This window comes from Poromitra crassiceps, assembly GCF_964638095.1.
Source record: "Poromitra crassiceps genome assembly, contig: HAP1_SCAFFOLD_1267, whole genome shotgun sequence".
In the NCBI taxonomy this organism is placed as follows: domain Eukaryota; kingdom Metazoa; phylum Chordata; class Actinopteri; order Beryciformes; family Melamphaidae; genus Poromitra; species Poromitra crassiceps.
Window position 1 is genome coordinate 2344 of NW_028151143.1, and position 21740 is coordinate 24083.

General features: G+C 45.0%; 2 pseudogenes across 2 annotated transcripts; both read right to left on the reverse strand.

Moving 5' to 3' along the window:
* Positions 1-12503: 12503 nt before the first annotated feature.
* LOC310771799 (UDP-glucuronosyltransferase 2A1 pseudogene) lies at positions 12504-14078 on the reverse strand (annotated as a pseudogene). The gene has a single exon. The product of its transcript is annotated as a UDP-glucuronosyltransferase 2A1 pseudogene (transcript).
* A 3419-nt stretch (positions 14079-17497) lies between these two features.
* On the reverse strand, positions 17498-21597 carry LOC310771800 (UDP-glucuronosyltransferase 2A2 pseudogene; annotated as a pseudogene). The gene is made up of 2 exons (XR_014553921.1): positions 21526-21597; positions 17498-19157 (listed from the first exon to the last, which is right to left on the reverse strand). The product of XR_014553921.1 is annotated as a UDP-glucuronosyltransferase 2A2 pseudogene (transcript).
* Between the last annotated feature and the right edge of the window lie 143 nt (positions 21598-21740).

Sequence of the window (21740 nt, forward strand, 5' to 3'; positions counted from 1 at the left end):
GCATTATCATGAATTAGAACACGGCTCTCTCGAATACTCGATTCTGATTGGTCAATCAACAATATTCACCGGTCATTATTTCTCGACAACCGACCGCTGCTCTGCCACACCTGGATTAATCAGTTGATAAGAGCCTTTTGTCTGCAAACACTACTAATTAGGCCAACCAGTTGCAGCTGTGGTGTCTTGTGTGCCAATTACGAATGAAACCGCTTTGCCGTTGAAAACGCAATTAAAAAATCTATTTGAATAATTATTTTTGTCAGATTATTGAATGATTTAGTTGTAGGCCGTGTTCTAAGCGGGATAATGTATATTGAGGCGGTGATTACTGGGAAATAATGACCTTCAGGTGAATCATTAAGCCCTCCGCTGCGCGTCGGGCTCAATCATCACCTGTCGGTCATTATTTCCCCGTAATCACCGCCTCAATATACATTATCCCTTACTTAGAACACGGCTCTCTTGAATACTCGATTCTGATTGGTCAATCAACAATATTCACCGGTCATTATTTCTCGACAACCGACCGCTGCTCTGCCACACCTGGATTAATCAGTTGATAAGAGCATTTTGTCAGCAAGCCACTACTAATTAGGCCAACCAGTTGCAGCTGTGGTGTCTTGTGTGCCAATTACAAATGAAACCGCTTTTAAAACGCTATTAAAAAATATATTTGAATAATTATTTTTGTCAGATTATTGAATGATTTAGTTGTAGGCCGTGTTCTAAGCGGGATAATGTATATTGAGGCGGTGATTACTGGGAAATAATGACCTTCAGGTGAACGATTAAGCTCCGCTGCGCGTCGGGCTCAATCCACCTGTCGGTCATTATTTCCCCCGTAATCACCGCCTCAATATACAATATCCCTTACATATTGGCACTGGTAGGATCCCTCTTGTCCAATCAAATTGCCCGGCCGGAACTAACTGTTGTATAATACTCGTTACCGTAAAAAGTAGTGTGATTACAGTACGATGTGCACGGCCAGACGACAACTCGACAACGCTCGCGGATAGGTCAAAGGTCAAGTATAATTTGCTCTTTAGTGAGACAATAGGGAATAGGAGTGGAGACAGAAGTGGAGAGTGAGGATCAAGTGGTACGACGTGCTGCAATGTTGATCGTAAATTGGGATTTGTTTGATTTCCTCTGCTCAGATCCGTTTTAGGATTCTTTGCTCTTGCAGCTTTTGCTTTCAAGAGGAAACACCATGAACTTGTAAATAGTATATAGATCAGACTTTAAAAATGACAGCAACCTATCAGATGTGGTCACCAACTTCTCCCCCTGCTTATACAGAGATGACTCTCCCAGACCTTCATTCTCCCGTTCATCAACACTGAGAGCCAGGGAGTCTGACAATCTGCTTAAAATCCTATCAATGGCAAACACATGATTCACTGAATTTCACTCAATCAAATCAAACAGGAAACCGCAGCATGTGGGTAGCAGTAAAATGTCCACCACAGAAAGAGACCACCATCGTTGTATAGCTATGTGGGATTGATTGAAAACAGTATATATCCCTTTTGGGGAGAGAATTAGAATTGCTCATTGGAATTCCCCAGTTAAAATGTGGAAAACAACAGTTGAGTCCGACCTCACAAGCATAGCTGTTGTAAGCAGTCTTAAAGGTCTTAAAGTCTTAAAATATATATCTTTTATTAAATATGTTTGTGTCCTCTAGGTTACCCTTCTCCTGCAAAAAAATGCATCTTCTAAATCTATACTGAAAGTGATATCAGGAAGATATTTATGTTGTGATTGGTTGTGTGCGTAGTACTCAAGAGTAGAGATGAAACGATATGACAATTTCACATCCCGATTATAGTGACGAAAATGATCACAGTTATCATCAGTATTATCACGGTTTGTTAAAATGTGCTGAAAATGTTCAAAAAGTACTAATACACTCACAGAAATCATTTCTCCAAGGCTGCGCGTTTGCATCTGGGAGACGGTTGCCAACTTTGGTTGATGATGGACAGTATTTGTGTATGTTTTTCAAAGCGTACGGTTATCACAAGCAATTTGATCACGGTTATCATAAGTAGCCTAGATCAGATGCTTTGCCTTCGGATGACTCTCTCTCTCTCTCTCTCTCTCTCTCTCTCTCTCTCTCTCTCTCTCTCTCTCTCTCTCTCTCTGTCTCTATGGTTTAGGCTGTCTAGGAGGGTGTTTATGTGTGTGGTTGTGTGTGTTTGTATGTTCACTATTATATTTATGGTGGATGGGGTGGTGTGGGGGTTAGGTTCGGTCTTTGTCTGCCTTTGTGTATTGGTGAAGAAATGTAACATGCAACTGTTGCAATAAAGCGGTCTCCCCCCCTCCCCTCTCTCCCCACACCCTGCTGAGGGTATTGGTTGTGTTGTGGCTGGAGCCCTGAGCTTAGAGATGCCCCAGTGTGACGCTCTTCTGAGCCCTGGAGACTGTCAGAGTCAGCAGGGAGGAGAGGGGGTGAGAAGGGGTGAGAACGGTGGAGAGGGGGGTGAGGGTGGTGGAGGGGGTCTGTGAAACCCCCGTAGCGGCAGAACATGTGAGGTGGGTAGCGGAGCGAATGCGATGGAGAGATGGAGGACAGGGCAGGAGAGCGTGGAGAAGATAGAGGTTGTAGGTTTGACTTGACATCATCTATGAATTATACATGAGCTGCAGTGCAACAGCCATACAACCGGTGCTAGCCTTGGCCTTGAGTCTATGACACGCTAGGTGACCGTCAACTTGTTGCTAGCTGTAGCACAAATTACCCATCAAGGTAATTTATTGGGCTACATCCGGGTGAAGGCTGCCTGCCGTTGAGCCCAGGGCTGCAGATTCATGTCCTGCTCAAGGCAAGCAGAGCCTGGTCAAGGCAGACGCAGAGAGCTGGGCCGCTGCCTGACATCCAGCCACATCATAGCCAAGGCCTCTCCCTGGCTTTGACTCTCACACCTCCGGCCTCTAGGTGCCTCTCGAGCTCCTCGATTGTTTTTGAGCTGAAGCAGGTGTTTTATCAAAAATCATGTTCACCGCATAAAAGGAGGCGTTTCATTTATTTAATAAAGTGCATTAGAGGGAAAAGGGGTGAACGATGCATTTCTCTTTCAAGATTGATAGATTGATCTCTGCATGCCCTTGCCAGTACCTTGGAAGGCCACTGCTGTACACAGGGCAGGGTGCAGCTAGCACACTGCTGTACACAGGGCGGGGCAGCTAGCACACTGCTGTACACAGCGCAGGGCAGCTAGCACACTGCTGTACACAGGGCAGCTAGCACACTGCTGTACACAGCGCAGGGCAGCTAGCACACTGCTGTACACAGCGCAGGGCAGCTAGCACACTGCTGTACACAGGGCAGGGCAGCTAGCACACTGCTGTACACAGGGCAGAGCAGCTAGCACACTGCTGTACACAGGGCGGCTAGCACACTGCTGTACACAGCGCAGGGCAGCTAGCACACTGCTGTACACAGGGCAGGGCGGCTAGCATACTGCTGTACACAGCGCAGGGCAGCTAGCACACTGTTGTACACAGGGCAGGGCAGCTAGCACACTGCTGTACACAGGGCAGGGCAGCTAGCACACTGCTGTACACAGGGCAGGGCAGCTAGCACACTGCTGTACACAGCGCAGGGCAGCTAGCACACTGTTGTACACAGGGCAGGGCAGCTAGCATACTGCTGTACACAGGGCGGGGCAGCTAGCACACTGCTGTACACAGGGCAGGGCAGCTAGCACACTGCTGTACACAGGGCAGGGCGGCTAGCACACTGCTGTACACAGGGCAGGGCAGCTAGCATACTGCTGTACACAGGGCAGGGCAGCTAGCATACTGCTGTACACAGCGCAGGGCAGCTAGCATACTGCTGTACACAGCGCAGGGCAGCTAGCACACTGCTGTACACAGGGCAGGGCAGCTAGCACACTGCTGTACACAGGGCAGGGCGGCTAGCACACTGCTGTACACAGGGCAGGGCAGCTAGCACACTGCTGTACACAGGGCAGGGCAGCTAGCATACTGCTGTACACAGCGCAGGGCAGCTAGCACACTGCTGTACACAGGGCAGGGCAGCTAGCACACTGCTGTACACAGAGCAGGACGCGTTATTTCGAATCGCACATAGGCTCCGCAATAACCACGCCCTGTGCCCGCCTACGCAGTAGTCAAGCAGCGGGATTGGCCAGGCGTCCATGCTCACAAGCACTGCAGGGCTCGCAGCCCAGCGATTTCATTAACCAACTGAATAGCTCTTGAGAGCGGACAGCGATTTCATTAACCAACTGAATTGCTGGGGGGGAGGGGAACTGGGGGGAATAGCGTAATCCTCCCACGCGCTACATTGTGGCGTGAAACTGCTCGTGTGTGCATTCTTGCAACCCCAACTGTTTTTTTATTCCATCTGAGCCCAAAGAGGATTTGGTAAGCATGGATATTACACAATGAACTAACACGTTGATGTCATCAGCATGGCCACTATAATCCCTCTCTTTATGTACTTTAATAGTGCTCCTCTGCTCTGTTCAGCGAGACACTCGGTGCACACACTATAATCCCTCTCTTTATGTACTTTAATAGTGCTCCTCTGCTCTGTTCAGCGAGACACTCGGTGCACACACTATAATCCCTCTCTTTATGTACTTTAATAGTGCTCCTCTGCTCTGTTCAGCGAGACACTCGGTGCACACACTATAATCCCTCTCTTTATGTACTTTAATAGTGCTCCTCTGCTCTGTTCAGCGAGACACTCGGTGCACACACTATAATCCCTCTCTTTATGTACTTTAATAGTGCTCCTCTGCTCTGTTCAGCGAGACACTCGGTGCACACACTATAATCCCTCTCTTTATGTACTTTAATAGTGCTCCTCTGCTCTGTTCAGCGAGACACTCGGTGCACACACTATAATCCCTCTCTTTATGTACTTTAATAGTGCTCCTCTGCTCTGTTCAGCGAGACACTCGGTGCACACACTATAATCCCTCTCTTTATGTACTTTAATAGTGCTCCTCTGCTCTGTTCAGCGAGACACTCGGTGCACACACTATAATCCCTCTCTTTATGTACTTTAATAGTGCTCCTCTGCTCTGTTCAGCGAGACACGAGGTGCACACACGACTCCTCAGGGACACCGACCGCCTCACAGCAACATAACACCATGCTTTACCTCAGCCGTCAGAACAGCATTACCAGGGACTGGAGACAACTCTCTGGGGTTTTGGAACTATAAGATCTGCTTTTTGATCTGATCCCTGCTATGCATTTAAACTCAGGGATTACTTTTTCCTAGGTACCTTGCATAATGTATTGCAAAATTTGCTCACCGCCGTCCAGAGCTGGCGTTTTATTGTATATTTAACCTTTATTTAACCAGGTTAATCCTGCACTGAGAAAAAGAAATTAATATTCAAGGCCAGGAGACCTGACCAAGACAGCTGCATCAAGACACACATACCATCTGTAGACCAGCATTAACATTCAAGTCAAAGCAAGAGCAAGGTGAAACAATGTATGAAATCAAAATACTCAACAAAAAGGAAACGCCTCCTTATTGAGTCTGCCACAAGATCTTTAATTACAGTTTGAACGAGATCATGTTTCTTCTTCTGTTTTTCTCGTCTTTCTTGTCCCCATCTTCCCCCCATCGATCATGCAGCCTCATTGCGGTGCCATTTCTGCACAGTACTTCCTAGAGATCACCTGTCAATCAAACAGTGTGGGCGGAGCTTGGATTGGTGGCTAAGACTGTCCATGCTAACTAGCCATGGTGGCTAACACTGTCCATGCTAACTAGCCATGGTGGCTAATTCACTGCCCATGCTAACTAGCCATGGTGGCTAACACTGTCCATGCTAACTAGCCATGGTGGCTAATTCACTGTCCATGCTAACTAGCCATGGTGGCTAACACAGTTCATGCTAACTAGCCATGGTGGCTAACACTGTTCATGTTAACGACCCACTTCTTCTTCTTCTGTTTATCCCAAACAAACTGTAAACATGTAACGCATCCTCTGTTTGTTTTTTCTTGATAAAGACCTATCAGACACAGGACAGCAAATAAACGTGGATAGGCTCATGAACGCTGCATAGCAAAAAAAAAAAAAAAAAATCTTCACAGCCACGACAAAAATGATGACAAGCCACCACACGGCCCCTTCAAAACATCTTCCCTTCATATCAGCATCAGTCCCAGCAGCACTTCCACCCAGCCCAGCGATCTGTCCAGCCCGCTCTCTCTGCCCCTGAGGAAGCAGCACGTGTCAGGGCCAAGATGGCGCCTAATGAAGCGTTTTCACGAGGGCTTTCATCTGGGGGGGCCGGGCCTGTCAGGAGGGCTTTCAGCTGGGGGGGCCGGGCCTGTCTGGGCTGCTAATGGATCCAGACAGCTGGTCACAGAAAGCCCCGTCGTCCAGAGGATCCATCAGCCCAGCCAACCGTCCAGCCACCACTGCTGTGGCCTCCCCCCTGGAGGACATGTTGGGTAGTGTGGGTGGTGTGTGTGGGGATGTTGGGAGTCTGTTTCTGGGTCTGCTCATGTCTGTGGTGTGTGTGTGTGTGTGTGTGTGTGTGTGTGTGTGTGTGTGTGTGTGTGTGTGTGTGTGTGTGTGTGTGTGTGTGTGTGTGTGTGTGTGTGTGTGTGTGTGTGTGTGTGTGTGTGTGAGAGTGTGTGGGAATCCATAGATGAATATCAAGATTTCTGAACCAACCTGCATAATGTTTCTCTAGGTGGGCGTACATGTTAGTCTGCTATTGAAATAGGTTGTTGTGGTCGTGGTGGATGGAGGGCATAGACTTCCCTTTTGCCGTGTTCGGGTCCCTGCCTGTTCAAAGTCTATATACATTTCACCCCTTATTCATATTTAACTTTTTTGTTATTTAATTTAAGCCTATAACCAAAAGCATAATCCTAACTTTAACCAAGTTGTTTTAGTTGCCTAAACTCATCGAAGCTGTTAAAGTTGTTTTATCGCGTTTAATGTTGGAAAGGAGGCGAGGCTTTGAAATTAACTGCCGTTTAGTTTCAAACTGACATTGAGATTGTACATGGTTTAGACATTTATTCTGGTCACTGGGGTGTGTGTGTGTGTGTGTGTGTGTGTGTGTGTGTGTGTGTGTGTGTGTGTGTGTGTGTGTGTGTGTGTGTGTGTGTGTGTGTGTGTGTGTGTGTGTGTGTGTGTGTGTGTGCGTGCGCGCGCGCGCGCGTGTGTGTGTGTGTGTGTGTGTGTGTGGGGGGGGGGGGGGGGGGGTGGTGGTGGTTTGTGAACAGATTGTGGGGAGTTCTCTAAGGGCCAAATGTCCTTTTCCAACTCCTCTGTCTCCATGGTGAAACAAATGATGTTCTTTCCTTGAGGGATCATTGAGGGATCATTGAGGAGCTTGTGTGTGTGTGCGTGTGTGTGTGTGTACGTGTGTGTGCTTGTGTGTGTATGTGCCAGCTTGTGCGTATGGGTGCGTATGGTTTCTTGGTTCTGTGTGTGTGTGTGTGTGTGTGTGTGCGTGTGTGTGAGAGAGAGACAGACAGACAGTCGGCTCCAGGTGTGTTTTATGGATCACAGCGTTGTCAGGTAGCTCTGCCTGTCTCGTCCCTGGTGACTAAAAAACACTGTTGTTTGTTTTGCACATCTGTCTGTCAACCAATGCTGTAACATAATAACCACACACACACACACACACACACACACACACACACACACACACACACACACACACACACACACACACAGGCACACACAGGCACACAGGCACACACACACACACACACACACACACACACACACACACACACACACACACACACACAGGCACACACACAGGCACACACATCATCTTTGATGGGGAAACAAACTCAACTTAACTGGGTCTCTATGGAAGTGTCTGATGTTGTAGCCTGTCCTTTCACTCTGACACATGTTGACTGCAGGTTTGTTCATATGAAAAACATTCTTTTTGCTTTTTATGTCAGATATTGCTCAGGCTGGTCTGTTGTGTAGCCAGCTGAGATGCAACAAATGATCTCTTATTCATAGATTGGGATTATGTGTGTGTGTGTGTGTGTGTGTGTGTGTGTGTGTGAGAGAGAGTGTGAGAGAGAGAGGGAGAGAGAGAGAGAGAGAGAGAGAGAGAGAGAGAGAGAGTCTGTATTCTTGCTCCCAGAGTTACTCTAACTACACTTAGTGCCGATGGCCTTGGTTTAAGCGTCCCAGTGCTCATCCAAAAAAAAGAATGAAAATAATTAAACACCTCTGAAGCAAAAGCCGTTGAATAATTGAACCACGTTTAAAAAGAATAAGTTATGATCCTCCATGAATGTGACCTGGCACATTTCTTCACCCCACACAGAGAGCTATCCATGGAAAATAATAGGACCAATCAGCGTGACGTCTCTGCCACCCAAAAATGCTGAACCCCCGCGGCAGTTAACTACTATGAGTTGTGCCAAACAAACGTTAATATCTCAAAAAGTGTACATCACATCGCTTATATTTTGACATTCTGAGTGAGAGCAGAATTAGCTCAAGAGTTTGATGTATAATATATGCATGTCGTGTTAAAGTTGTGTGAACTGTCGCAGTTTTTAAATTGTAAACACGGTCAGCCGGCTAGAGTCAGACGCTCAAACTCAGACTCCATAGGGTTCCATTGCCGTTGCCACCCAGTGACGCGGTTTGTTTACCAAAGTGCTGCTCGGCTGATCCCTCGTATAGAGGGATGCTACTCTGGCTCCTTTTTTAATCATGATTTTTTTTATTGTATTTTTTTTGTGCTATCGGCAAGCATCCTAGTACACTATGCAACAATAATGCAGTATTGTCTTTCAGCTAGGCCTACCGTACAGTGTACAGTAGCCCCCCCCCCCCCTTGAAGTCAGTTGGATGACTTCAACTGACTTCAACTGACAGCTTTTCACTCATCCAAAGAAGGACTGGCCGCTATGAATTTTGACCACATGCATTATGTGCAGAGATAGAACAGTGTTCAAGGTGACCAGTTAGGTCAAGATGAAATGAGGTATAGTGAGATGAGCTCCCCGTGGTAATGAATAAAGTACGTTGAATTTGAATATTACTGGAAGACTAAAGCCTATACTGTGTGCAGCCACGCGCAGGTAGGAAGTGTCAAGGTGTGTTTGTGTCCATGAAATTGGGTTAAATGCTGCAATAATACGTCTAGGTACAGAAAAACAACCCAAAGCGTTACTGTGTGCATGCGGGTGTGCGTCTGGTTTAATATACTGTACGCACACATGCATCAACTACACATAGGTCTATCTGTACACGCGTGTTCAGGAGGGAGTTCAGGGAGAGTGGAGTGTAGGCTAGCCAGCGGTGTGTTAATGTACCTCAAGGCCTCTGAACCACATCAATATGACTACGGAGGACCAGGGGCACATAGAGGAGCAGATCAAATATTCATTTTAACCCCTCCCCTCTCTCTCTCTCTCGTTCTACTACTCACTCTCAAGAGGCTGTAACACAACAGGGACACACACACACGCACACACGCACACACGCACACACACACACACACACACACACACACACACACACACACACACACACACAACCTCTATTCATACCCCCTTAACCCTCAAGGGGGCACTACTTTTGTATTCAGTTATTTGGTGTTCCATGAGTGGGAGTGCTTGGGTTCAGGGCCGTAACCAGGGTTCTGAAATAGGGGAGGTCCAGCAAGGGGAGGCGGATTTGGTGGCGCCCGCAAGGGCGCCGCCGAAAAAAATTTGAGGGTTTTTTTCCCCCTTTTTTAGCCATATTTAGAGTAATATATCATTTTAAATCAACATTAGGATTATACTGTTGTGATGTCATTATTCAGTATATTCTCTTTCATGTCACCACCTGCTCAGCTCTCCTGTCAACATAATTGTAACTAACAAACACAAACTGTTTTAGCCAAATTCATATCAAAATGACACCTACAAACACAGGTACACAACCCAAGCCGTACACAACACACAAAGTCATCATCGATAATAAAAAAAACATACAGAGGGACATTTATTTATTCCTGATAGGAACGATTGAAAAATAAAATAAAATATATTATGTTGTTTTTAACTTTACACCACCTCTTTTTGTTACTTATTGGGTCATGAAACTGAAACCATGCATATAGCCACCTGCATACCTGACTTCGGGAGCTTGGCAATTGGCATCATGCATGATTAGCCAGTAGCATCCCAACGTGTCACACAGGTAACATTACTTAAGAGACAGACTAGACACTTACTTTCTTGGTTGTTGCTAAAAAATCTGTCAGTGTCACTCACTGTCTGTCGTTCACATCGCTCACTGTCTCGCAGCTCGCTCACCTTCAATTATCTCGCCAGGCAGACAGACAGTCATCACTCACCACCATGCTGCTGCTCTCTCGGAATCAAGTTACCGCGGACGCGGCGTCAGATGACTTCCTGCCTGACCTGCCTTTCGTTTCAAAATAAAAGCGATCCCGTGTTTTTCATGCTTTTCCATGCAGATTGTTTTATAAAAAAAAAAAAAAAAAAAAAAATTCTCTGAAATATTAGGGGAGGTCCGGACCTCCCCGTCCTCATAGCTAGTTACGGCCATGCTTGGGTTACGTGTTAAATGGAATGAGAGCTCCATTCGGGTTCGGCTCCAGAACAAGGACGCCATATACCACCATAGAGGCTGTCTTGCTCGCTAGCATAGCTGAGCACACGTAGCCTATTGGCTCATAGCTGAGCACACGTAGCCTATTGGCTCATAGCTGAGCACACGTAGCCTATTGGCTCATAGCTGAGCACACGTAGCCTATTGGCTCATAGCTGAGCATACGTAGCCTATTGGCTCATTGCTGAGCACATGTAGCGTAGGCTATCGACGCGTCTGTCCAATCGGTCCCATCTAACCTCTGCACTTTGTCAGCAGTGGCTCTAAAATGCAGGCCGGCCTGTACAGCGAGCTGCCTTTGACATGCCAAGGCTGATCTCGTGATCTGGATCTCTCTGTCGATCTCGTCACAGCGTACTGAGCATTGACTGTATGAAGAAGAAGAACTGGACGGACAAACCCTTTAAGTCCTTATTGTCACACGACAACCCAACACACGGTCCTTCCTCCGGGGGGGGGGGGGGGGGGGGGGGGGCAGGCCAGGAGCACTGGGCAGCTTTCTTGTGGACCATCTTCAAACATGTCCACACACACATTCACACCTGGAAGCTGCATGACCAGTACAATCACAGTCTGATCTGCTGCACTTGTCAGTCTATCTTTTTCCACACCAATTTGTGGTTTCCATAATATGCTAAACACATTTTGTCCCCGTATTTAATGAGAGGAAGGCTTTCGCACACCTACGCGACAGGTGCGTCGGAGAAGGGCAAAACCCGACACAGTGAGAAAGAAGGAACTCCCGCACACTGTCTCCAGATGCAAATAAAAGTTTAATAAGTCAAAAGAAGAATAACGTTTCGGTCATCAAGACCTTCATCAGATTCATTTCACACAATTCACAAATTAATCTGATGAAGGTCTTGATGACCGAAACGTTATTCTTCTTTTGACTTATTAAACTTTTATTTGCATCTGGAGACAGTGTGCGGGAGTTCCTTCTTTCTCATTGTCCCCGTATTTAATAACATTGTCAGAGACCACATCATTTGTTAGAGACACACGTGGTAACAGACACACAATCAGTTAGTTACATAATGTATATTTAGACATAAATAGTGTGTGTGTGTGTGTGTGTGTGTGTGTGTGTGTGTTTCTTTCTTTTAACTAAAGATAGAGATAAAGTACACACTTTGGGTACATGCTTTGATCACTGATGGTGAGTAAAGATAATATATCTATTCTAACAAGTTAAAATGTTAAAATTAATTTTCTTACACCTTTCTTTCTTTTTTTATTTCTTTCAGATTTAGTTGCTTATATTAGATGCAAACTCAAGGCCAATCTCAACCACCTACGGGAAAATATTTTCATATTCCCTCTCTCTCTCTCTCTCTCTCTCTCTCTCTCTCTCTCTCTCTCTCTCTCTTTTCTTTCTGATTTTGTAGGTGTGACTGATACCAGTTCCTCATCGCTTTACAATAATAGGCCTCAATCGGTTACTTATCTCTTTAATAACTGATGTCAGCTGTTTACAAAAACAATGACATGTTGTGCACTCCATCTGTCTGGAAAAAAATATAATTTGACGTCAAAACAGATAGAGTAAGTGAGTGCAGTATATGACTCACCATGTGCAGTTCTGAATCAATTTGGCCCATTTTAAAAGGAAAGCAGATTTTTCTGTTGTAAAAGCAAGTTGCTTTTTAGAGCATCTTGAGGCTATATCATCGTCAAAATGCAATGCAAAATGCATTCAAAAATCTGTGAAACCAGCATAATCTGAAAAAAAATGCAATGTCAATATTAATAGTGGTACTGAATCCAGGGCATTTGTCCTTCATTCCTTCCTTCCTGAGTCAAAGAACGGCTCAACTGTTCAAAGGACATGATACACATACTGTACGTATAAGTGATAATAATATGCATATTAGTAATTTTTCCCTTTCTTCCTACCAAACACCTTACGCCACAAAAATGTAACTGTTAAAATAGAAGTCAGTGAAATCAGCAGGACAAATGCTAGCAAAAATGCCACAACATCAATCGAGTGGTACTGAATCCAGGACATCTTGTAGGAATCGGTCCTCAGGTGAGCAGCTCCCTTATGTCTCATGACAAACTCGATCCAGAACATGGCACGGTCCAGAGGCTTCATGGGCTGGTCTCTGTGCAGCCTGGAAAGCATCTGCATGTTCTCCCTGTAGGACGGCTCCGAAAGCACTTCCTTCACTGCCTCCAGGAACTTGTCTCTGTTTACTGTGCCAATGTCCAGCACTTTGGCAACGCCCCTCGCTTTCATCCTGAAGAGGTTATCGTCCTGGTCAAACATCAGAGGAAGGCCGACGATGGGGACTCCATGGTAGATGGCCTCCTGAAGTCCATTGGTGCCTCCGTGGGCCACAAACACTCTGGTCTTTGGGTGGCCCAACAGGTCGTTTTGGGGCAGCCAGTCCATCACCAAGGTGTTGTTGCCCAGGGTAGACGGTCTCTTCCCAGTATGCCTCCAGATGACCTTCTGAGGCAATTTGGCAAAAGCGGCGGCAATGTCTTCTGCTACATCCTCAGGTAGATTTCCCACCAACGTCCCCAAGGTCATGACGATGAGGCCATGGTCTCCAGAGCTCTGGACAAAGTCCTCGAGATCTTGAGGAAGACGCTTGGAGGGCTTGCACTGGAAACCGCCCATGTAGACGATGTTGGGCATGGTGGGACGAGGGAACTCAAAGGTAAAGTCACTTCTCATCAGCCAAATGTCTGCTGCCTGCATAAGCTCAGAATAGTGGACATCAGGACCGAAGTAACGGTGGACAAAGGATGTGTAGAGAGGGTCTGTCATCCTTGCTCTATTAATGGGTCCTGTCAAGTAAATAAGAAGATTCTTGACCCTTTGCATAAAAGTCATCTTATCAGTCAGTTCACTTCCTGGTACTGGAACATATGAGAGCGGCGAGGGAGCAACTGTGAAATGTCCATCTTCCAAAATTGTCCATCTTACATTGAAGACCAGAGGCAGACCCAACCGATGAGCAAGAAGTACCCCTCCTCCGAAGCAGGGGTCTGTTAGAAGAACATCATACTTGGCCTCTTGGAAGGCCTGCATCAGTTTAGCGTCTTCAAAAATGTCTTCCGTTGTCTCAACCACGGCTTTGTGCCATTGTTGTATTTTTGCGAGAAACTCCTCTCCAAATTTGAAGTAGGCTGAAGCAGAAGTGTGGAACTCGCGCCGGAGCTGCACCATCGCTGTTACAAATGGATTAAATTCATTCTCAACAATTCCAGCGGAAATGTCGAGCGTCATTGATTGATAGTAATGAGACTCCGCCTTGATGTACCAGCTGGTCTTTGGCCGGATCACTGTGATGTTGTGTCCTCTGGAGTGGAGCTCTTCGAGGAGGACCTTCATGTTGACCCAGTGGCTTCCATCCACAGGGAAAACAAGGACTTTCCCTCCATCAGCACTGGCAAGAGAGCAGAGCAGTGCGGCCAGGGTCACCAGTCTCATCTCTGAGGTGAAGCTGGAATCATAAAGGTATAGATGATAATAGAGTTAATAATAATAATAATAATAATAATAATAATTGATTTGATGTATATAGTGCCTTTCAAGACACTCAAAGCGTTTCACATATCAGGGGAGGGAACCAAATTCCATTACTTATACTCTATAGTGATCAGTAAACACTAGGTTGGTTTCATAAAGGTTCCTTGGTGCTCGAGGTCCGGTTCACGTTTTGAAGCTATTTTGAGGATGGACTGACAGTCAAATCTATACTCCCTCAAAAGTTGTGCATCATTCATCATCTCCAGTGGGTTTTGTCTGTCCCCAAAAATGCGTTGTGGTATATCCACCTCTTTAATCACCATACATTCTGCCATGTTTAACAAATAATTTCACACAAATTCACTGGTCTGTAATCTGCAATTCAAAAGACTCCCACCAGAGGGCAGCATGTCAGCATGAGTTTCACTGTCATGACAGAATCTAAGCAGCCACACCAGGAATACAACCAGATCCTTGAGTAGTGGCTGACAGATATGAAATATCCCCATCCACTTTGTTTTGCTAATTTATGATATAGCCTACACATCATTTTCTTAAAAAGACAAACTGTGAATTGTGACATCTAGATCTAGGTGTGTAACAGTCACCAATATTTACTGGACAATGGATAATGGTTCAGTTTCATCACTTAACCATATAGGCCTTTTATGGCCTTGAGATCCATAGCCTATTTGCCTATATTAATTTGGGATTTCCAGCCACAAATCATGTTTCCTATGGGCAGTTTTGGATCAAAAGGAACATTTAGCAGGGTTCATGGCACAATACAGTTTTTCGGTATGACAGCTATTGAAGGCATTCATTTACAAATGCCAGTACCCTGATGTGGAAGGAATCCACAAGGCGCATGTGACTCAATGAAAATGTAACAATTTTAATTTCCATACTACAAAGAGATTCAAATTAAAATCCCTAACCCACAGAGGAAGAGTTTGGGCTTCTGTACAGCTAGGCTTCTTGCAGTTAACCCATTGATACCTGATGCAGCATTTGCGTGTATATCCCTCATTTGTGTGTATCCCTTTAAGACCGCGAACCGCGTCACGCGGTCGCGGTCTTAAAGGGATACACACACAAATGCATCAGGTATGTATGTCGGGCATCATGCATCAGTGCATCAGGTATCAATGGGTTAAAGAGGTGTCTTCTAAACAAGAAACACATCAGCTTACATCCTTTGTGACTTTGTCAATAAGTCATTCAAGCTGTGTGAGCTAGGGATGCATCAATATGAACATTTTGACCCATACCGATATGATATAACAATACCAATATATTAACATTGGACGACATGGACGACAAGAGATATTTACTGTCGATATGATCTGTATAGAAACAAGTTTCTATGATAATCAAATGTAGTCTACATACTGAAAAACACATGTAAACAATGCATTTGAAAAAGTAAACTTTCTTTATTTCCAAAACATTTGGAAAAGCCACTAAATCATAGATTTACCATATTGCTTGCTCTCAATATGAAAATTCTGTCCGATACCGAGATAAAAAAAAAAAAGACCAACATCGGCCAATACTGATATAATTGCAGATATATTGTGGATCCCTAAGCAACTATTTATTCCATGAGAAGAATACATTTTCTACTTACAGTGGAAGTGGCAAAGGTGCAGTAGCCTACAGAAACAGTCAATGCAGTTTTGTTTGTATGTTTGTATGTATGTCGGGTGTTGCTTTTGAATGCTAAACACATTGTACTGAAAGTTGTGCAATATCTTCACGGGCAAAGTTCAACAGCGTACATGTTTCCCTCCCTCTCAAAACAGACCAGTGAAAGAAGAGGTCACTGTAGAGGTGCAGCCATGTTACTTAATTTGCAGCTGTAAATCTAAATGAACCATACAAAGGCAGAGCCACAAAGAAGACATATAGTCAATCATTGCTGACCCTATAGTTGCCTCCTGTTCAGTGAGTTCAGGTTGCTTCCATCTGGTCCCAGATATATTCTGCCAAGATGCAGGACCAATAGATCTAAGAATGAATGTGTCCCTAGCTGCTATTGGCCTTTTAAATAACATTAATATGAACGTTATGTAATTCTTGGCCCCCTCACCGGGCCCCTCGGGCATAATAAAGATTATGCTACCTTGAACCTTGAAACATTCTGTAACTGCAAGGCCACACAAGCTCTCTCTCTCTCGGTGCTCGCTCACACATTTTAAGGGCTGTATTGGAAAACAAACCGCGTCACTGGGTGGCAACGGCAATGGAACCCTATGGAGCCTGAGTTTGAGCGTCTGCCTCTAGCCGGCTGACCGTTTTTACAATTTAAAAACTGCGACAGTTCACACAACTTTAACACGGCATACATATATTATACATCAAACTCTTGAGCTAATTCTGCTCTCACTCAGAATGTCAAAATAAGCGATGTGATGTATACTTTTTGAGATATTAGCATTTGTTTGGCACATCTCATACCAGTTAATTGCCGCGGGGTTACGCATTTTTGGGTGGCAGTAACGCCACGCTGATTTGTCCTATAGGCTTTTTTTTTTTTACTTCTTGTTTTTTTTTAGAAGTAAATATATATTTTTAATAAGACATTGATGAGCCACGATTAGCTTGAAACTGTCTTGTTTATAGACATGTATTGTATTTACACTTTCATAAAGGTATTTATGAAGTCCCTTCCTCCATGTTAAAAACATATACAGTAGATGGTGTGAGCGACATATAGAGAAAGAGTTGGATCTTGAAAAAAGAAGACGAAATAAGACATTGTTGCTCTACATTATATAGCTTCAAATGCTATTCCAGAATATATGTATTTTTTAGATCAGAAACATTTGAAATAAGACAAAAATGTAATTGTAATAAGAATTAACATTTATTACGTATATACAGTATACACTTAAATTCATTTAAGTACATGCACAAAGTCCAAGCTTGCATTTAGAGGTCCATATAATTAGGGTAGAAGTATACTTTCTGTAGAAATGTATAGTTTTTATACCACAAAACATAATAGTACAAAACAAAGTACAATGGCTCCTCCTTCACTGGTATGGCAATAGAACCACAACATCATGGCCATCTTACGTTGAATAACTGATGTTGAGTTCAAATTATTTTCTTTTAGTTGATGAAATATTGCGTAAATTGTGTTAATGCACAAGATGCAATTGTGATTTTGTCTCAAATTTTCTGGATTAACAATATATCTCAATCCCACACTACGCTTGTACAATTAAGATCCTTAAAAAGGGGATCTAAAAATCAAATGATTAAATTTAACTGCTGAGCCGATGTAATAAAAAGTGGATAAAAAGCTCACATTAGATAATGTTTTAAAACAGAGATTTTTATCTCTTCAAAGACTAATTGCTTCACTTTATTTGTGAGCGGCTAAACAGATTTTACAGAATGCTATATAGAATGCTACAGTATACAGTATCTCATAATACACATTATTAGTTATTTTTCTGTTTCCTCCTATCAAACACTTTACGCCACAGAAACCTCACTGTTAAAATAGAAGTCAGTGAAATCAGCAGGACAAATGCTAGCAAAAATGCCACAACATCAATCGAGTGGTACTGAATCCAGGACATCTTGTAGGAATCGGTCCTCAGGTGAGCAGCTCCCTTATGTCTCATGACAAACTCGATCCAGAACATGGCGCGGTCCAGAGGCTTCATGGGCTGGTCTCTGTGCAGCCTGGAGAGCATCTGCATGTTCTCCCTGTAGGACGGCTCCGAAAGCACTTCCTTCACTGCCTCCAGGAAGTTGTCTCTGTTTACTGTGCTCAGGTCCAGCACTTTGGCAACACCCCTCGCTTTCATCTTGAGGAGGTTATCGTCCTGGTCCCACATTATAGGAAGGCCGACGATGGGAACTCCATGGTAGATGGCCTCCTGAAGTCCATTGGTGCCTCCGTGGGCCACAAACACTCTGGTCTTTGGGTGGCCCAACAGGTCGTTTTGGGGCAGCCAGTCCATCACCAAGGTGTTGTTGCCCAGGGTAGACGGTCTCTTCCCAGTATGCCTCCAGATGACCTTCTGAGGCAATTTGGCAAAAGCGGCAGCAATGTCTTCTGCTACATCCTCAGGTAGATTTCCCACCAACGTCCCCAAGGTCATGACGATGAGGCCATGGTCTCCAGAGCTCTGGACAAAGTCCTCGAGATCTTGAAGAAGACGCTTGGAGGGCTTGCACTGAAAACCGCCCATGTAGACAATGTTGGGCATGGTGGGACGAGGGAAATCAAAGGTAAAGTCACTTCTCCACAGCCAAATATCTGCTGCCTGCCAAAGCTCCCAATAATGGACATCAGGACCGAAGTAACGGTGGACAAATGATGTGTAGTGAGGGTCTGCCACTATTGCAATGTTATTGCGTAACATCACGTAAGAAAAAACATTCTTGACCCTTTGCATAAAAGTCATCTTATCAGTCAGTTCACTTCCTGGTACTGGAACATATGAGAGCGGCGAGGGGGCAACTGTCAAATGTCCCTCTTCCAAAATTGTCCATCTTACATTGAAGACCAGAGGCAGACCCAACCGATGAGCAACAAGTACCCCTCCTCCAAACCAGGGGTCTGTTAGAAGAACATCGTACTTGGCCTCTTGGAAGGACTGCATCAGTTTAGCGTCTTCAAAAATGTCTTCCGTTGTCTCAACCACAGCTTTGTGCAAATGACGCATGCTTGTCAGAAACTCGGCTCCAGCTTTCATCTGGGCTAAAACAGAAGAAGGGGGCTCGCGCCGGAGCTGCAGCATCACTGTCATGAATTGATTCAGGCCATCCTCTTCTATTCCACCGGCAATGTCGAGCGTGATCGATTGATAGTGGTGGGACTCCGCCTTGATGTACCAGCTAATCTTTGGCCGGACCACTGTGATGTTGTGACCTCTGGAGTGGAGCTCTTCAATGAGGACCTTCATGTTGACCCAGTGGCTTCCATCCACAGGGAAAACAAGCACTTTCCCTCCATCAGCACTGGGAAGAGAGCAGAGCAGTGTGGCCAGGGTCACCAGTCTCATCTCTGAGGTGAAGCTGGAATCATAAAGGCATAGATCTGTCATAGGCTGTCAAACTCAATTTCATCCCGGGCCACATCAGCATTACGGTTGCCCTCAAAGGGCCGGTTGTAAATATAACACCATATAAATGTATCTAGCCTGTCCACCCCTCTGTGGACTCAGTTTGCTCCAGGGGATGATAAGGTGACTATGATCCCTAAGCCGGCCTTTAAGGTTATGGGCTCTTGTTCTCTTATTACCGTAAATTCCGGACTATAAGGCGCACCGGTCTATAAGCCGCACCTTCAAAGTTGACTATTTTTTTCTTATATAAGCCGCACCGGACTATAAGCCGCGGGTGTTTTAATGGTATTTTTTGTTTTTTTTACAGTGCACACAGTGTCCGCGGTGTGGTGAAAAGAGGGCAAGAGAGGAAATTAAAACAGAAGTGGATTTATAGTTAGAAAGAGTGCTAAAGAAGAGAGAATTCCGTTTTTTATTTTTTTATTTTAGTTACTCACAGTACTATTGACCAGTCCAACTCAAAAGATATTCGGCAGTTTCACTTTGAGCTCTTGTTCCGCCGCTGGGCACACAGTGTCCGCGGTGTGGTGAAAAGAGGGCAAGAGAGGAAATTAAAACAGAAGTGGATTTATAGTTAGAAAGAGTGCTAAAGATAGTCCGGTCTGGTTATGACGAGTCTCGCTGGGTACAGTACGCCAAAGCGATATCCATTGACTCGATGATGCTGTTGTATGTTGCGCGTTTCTGTTGCACCAACGCGGAGAGGTCCTGCCGGACGAAAAAGCGCGTACCCTCCCAGGTGAGGGGCTTCTTCCCCGCAGCCTGGAGGATGAGTTGACGGTCGGGCCAGCGGAGTAGGCAGATGAAGATGGCCCTCGGTGGCAGGCCGGGGTCTGGACGTGGCCGAGGCGCCCGGTGTGCCCTGTCCACCTCTGGTGGTTTCTCGCCTTCCTTCAGGTCCAGGATGTAACACAGGATTTTGCCACGAAAGCGTCCATGTCACCAATCTCAGCTCCCTCTTTTACATTGATCAGGCGAATGTTATTTCTTTTACTCCTGCTGATTAAGTCATCAACCTGCGTGTGCAGCGTTTCGATGTTTTTGCATTTTATCCACTTTCGGACTCACTGTGTTGTTTTTGTCCTCCAGTGCGCTGATGCGCTTTTCCGCATTATAAACTCTGTTCACGGTTGCCTTAGTTTCTTTAGTGAGTGGATGGACTTCTGCACGTTTTCAAACTTGTTTTCAAGCTGCTCAAAACCTCTGAGCGATGTCGGACTTAATCGATAGTGTTTCACGGAGTAAAAGTTTAGCCCAAGCCGTGTATCTCCAGCCTCCAGCAGGTGAGTCATTTCCTCATTCATGGCGTGATTGCTTCGTCTTTTTCTTTCTGCTTACCTGTGTTGTGTTATGTTATGTTATGTTATGTTATGTTGTTAAAAGAGGGCAAGAGAGGAAATTAAAACAAGTGGATTTATAGTTAGAAAGAGTGCTAAAAAAGAGAGATTTTTTTTTTTTTTTGGAAAAAATCCATAGATAAGCCGCACCGTTATATAAGCCGCAGGGGCCAAAAAAGGCCAAAAAACGGGAAAAAAGCCGCGGCTTATAGTCCGGAATTTACTCTAGTAGCCTTTACTGCTTCTCTTGGGGAGCGTCAGGCTCAGAGTTCATGTCCAGTCCGTTGCCGTGCGCACTTATACATATATGACCAAGATGAGGAGGGTCAGGAAGAGTGATCAGCTGTTCATCTCCTGTGCTCCTCCGTGTTTGGGCAGGCCCATCTCCAAGCAGCTGTTTGGGCAGGCCCATCTCCAAGCAGCGCCTCTCACATTGGCTTGTGGAGGCTATTACCTTGGCGTATACAGTACGAGTCAGAGCACACAGCCACCTCCGGGCTGTGCACCCAGAGGTGTCCCCACTAAAAGAGACAAAGATTGGTTTCTGGTAGGGAGGTGTGGAGTAGAAGAGGTTAAACGAATTCTTGTCAAGAATTGTACTGGCTTCTTCATAGCCTATTTATATGTTGAATACCTTGATGATATGGCAGGATAATGGCCATCTGCAAACTAAGCGAAGTAGTGCAAAAGCATGTGAACTAAGCATTCCACTATTGTCGTACTCAAAAATAATTTTGCAAGTTTTTGCAAGTAATTGTGCCCATTTTTAACATTGAGCACCTGCAGGGCTCTGCATGGCCCTGCACATAAAATGAGGTCCCGGGATAACAGGTTACTATTGTGATCAGTATACCGATTGTTATTATTCACCATGCATCACTCATTACTTCCTGCTTACTTTACCATTACTTAACATGTGTTCAACTACTAGTTCAAGCTGTGTGAGATTTATTCCATGAGAACAAATAATTTTCTACTTACAGTGGAACTGGCAAAGGCGCAGTACAGTAGAAACTGACCGTCAATGCAGTTGTTGTCTGTATCAGCAGTAGATCTGCTTTTGACTGGTAAACACATGGCACTGAAAGTTGTGCAATAGGCTATCGTCACAGGTCTCAAGTTCAACAGCTTCTTCTTCTTCTTCTTCTTCTTCTTCTTCTTCTTCTTCTTGAGTTTTATGGCGGTTGGCATCCTTA